Source organism: Anopheles merus, chromosome 2R (assembly GCF_017562075.2).
Source record: "Anopheles merus strain MAF chromosome 2R, AmerM5.1, whole genome shotgun sequence".
Lineage (NCBI taxonomy): Eukaryota > Metazoa > Arthropoda > Insecta > Diptera > Culicidae > Anopheles > Anopheles merus.
The window spans coordinates 63,058,696-63,061,592 of record NC_054082.1 but is presented as its reverse complement, the minus strand read 5'-3'; positions in this window follow the sequence as shown (position 1 = coordinate 63,061,592).

Sequence of the window (2,897 nt, the reverse complement as noted above, 5' to 3'; positions counted from 1 at the left end):
ATAAATAACATTATAGATAGATAGATATCGAAGACTTTTGCGACCGAGAATTTTGGGACCAAGAATTTTAAGACCAAAAATTTTGCGACCAAAAATTTTGCGACCGAGAATTTTGGGACCAAGAATTTTGCGACCAAGAATTTTGGGACAAGAATTTTGCGACCAAAATTTTGCGACCAAAAATTATTGCGACCGAGAATTTCGGGACCAAATATTTTGCGACCAAGAATTTTGGGACCAAAAATTTTGGGACCAAAAATGTAAACTGTTAAATTTATCCTGTATATTGTGTAAAAGGCACAAAAGGTCTCATATCAATCAGAGCTCCACTATATTGTAATTAAAAAGAGTAAACAATGAAAAATAAATAAATAATAAATAACATTATAGATAGATAGATATCGAAGACTTTTGCGACCGAGAATTTTGCGACCGAGAATTTTGGGACCAAGAATTTTAAGACCAAAAATTTTGCGACCAAAAATTTGCGACCGAGAATTTTGGGACCAAGAATTTTGCGACCAAGAATTTTGGGACCAAGAATTTTGCGACCAAAATTTTGCGACCAAAATTTTGCGACCGAGAATTTCGGGACCAAATATTTTGCGACCAAGAATTTTGGGACCAAAAATTTTGGGACCAAAAATTTTGCGATCGAGAATTTTGGGACCAAGAATTTTGCGATTGAGAATTTTGGGACCAAGAATTTTGGAACCATAAATTTTGCGACCGAGAATTCTGCGACCAAAAATTTTGGGACCAAAAATTTTGCGACCAAACATTGTAATTTAAACATGTTGCGACCAAAACTTTGCGACTAAGACTTTTGCGACCGAGAATTTGGCGACCGAGAATTTTGCGACCGAGAATTCGGCGACCAAAAATTCAGCGACCGAGAATTTAGGGACCAAGAATTTTGCGACCGAGAATTTTGGGACCCAGAATTTTGGGACCAAAAATGTTGCGACCAAAATTTTTCGACCAAACATTTTGCGACCAAAAATTTTGCGACCGAGAATTTAGGGACCAAGAACTTTGCAACCAAGAATTTTGCGACCGAGAATTTTGGGACCGAGAATTTTGTGACCAAAATTTTGCGACCGAGAAATTTTGCGAACAAAATTTTGCGACCGAGAATTTTGAGACCAAAGATTTTGCTACTGAGAATTTTTGGACCAAGAATTTCGCGACCGAGAATTTTGTGACCAAAAATTTTGCGACCGAGAAATTTTGCGAGCAAAAATTTTGCGACCGAGAATTTTGAGACCAAATATTTTGCTACTGAGAATTTTTGGACCAAGAATTTCGCGACCGAGAATTTTGGGACCAAAAATTTTGCGACCGAGAATTAAGCGACCGAAATTTTGGGACCAAGAATTTTGCTACCGAGAAGTTTGGGACCAAGAATTTTGCGAACCAGATATTTGCAACCAGGATTTTTGCGAACCAAAAATTTGCGAACAAGAACTTTGCGACCAAGATTTTTTGTGTCCAGGAATTTTGCGACCAAGAATTTTACGACCAAGATTTCTGCGACCAAGAATTTTGCGACCAAGAATTTTGCGACCAAGAATTTTGCGACCAAAAGTTTTGCGACCAAGAACTTTCCGACCAAAAACTGTGCGACCAAGAATTTTGTGACCAAGAATTTTGGGACCAAGAATTTTGGGACTTAGTCGCAAAATTCTTGGTCGCAAAAACTCTTGGTCGCAAAACTTTTGGTCGCAAAATTCTTGGTCGCAAATTCTTGGTCACAGAATTCTTGGTCGCAAAATCTTGGTCGCAAAGTTCTTGGTCGCAAAAATCTTGGTCGCAAAGTTCTTGGTCGCAATATTTTTGGTCGCAAAATTCTTGGTCGCAAAATTCTTGGTCGCAAAATTCTTAGTCCCGAAATGCCTGGTCCCAAAGTTTTTGGTTGCAAAGTGCTTGGTCGCAATATTTTGGTCGCAAAATTCCTAGTCACAAAATTTTAAGTCGCAAAATTCTTGTCGCAAAATCTTTAGTCGCAAAATTCTTGGTCGCAAAATTTTTGGTCCTAAAATTCTTGATCGCAAACTTCTTGGTCGCAAAGTGCTTGGTCGCAATATTTTTGGTCGCAAAATCTTTGTCGAAAAATTCTTGGTCGAAAAATTCTTAGTCGCAAAATTCTTGGTCGCAAAATTCTTAGTCCGAAATATTCTTAGTCCCAAATTCTTGGTCGCAAAATTCTTGGTCGCAAAATTCTTGGTCGCAGAATTCTTGGTCGCAGAATTCTTGGTCGCAGAATTCTTGGTCGCAGAATTCTTGGTCGCAGAATTCTTGGTCGCAGAATTCTTGGTCGCAAAATTCTTGGTCGCAAAGTTCTTGGTCGCAAAATTCTTGGTCGCAAAATTCTTGGTCGCAAAATTCTTGGTCGCAGAATTCTTGGTCGCAAAATTCTTGGTCGCAAAGTTCTTGGTCGCAATAGTTTTGGTTGCAAAATTCTTAGTCGCAAACTTCTTGGTCGCAAAGTTCTCGGTCAAAAAATTCTTGGTCCAAAAATTCTTGGTCGCAAAATTTTTGGTTGCAAAAATCTTGGTCGCAAAATTTTTGGTTGCAAAAATCTTGGTCGCAAAAATTGGTCGAAAGTTCTTGGTCGCAAAATTCGTGGTCGCATAATTCTTGGTCCCTTAATCTTGTTCGCAAAGTTCGTCGTCGCAAAGTTCTTGGTCGCAAAACTCTTATTCCCAAAATTCTTGGTCGCAAATTTCTTGGTTGCAAACTTCTTGGTCGCAAAAGTTCTTAGTCGCAAAGTTCGTCGTCGCAAGTTCTTGGTCGCAACACTCTTATTCCCCAAATTCTTGGTCGCAAAATTCTTGGTCGCAAAATTGTTGGTCGCAAAATTGTTGGTCGCAAAATTGTTGGTCGCAAAATAGTGC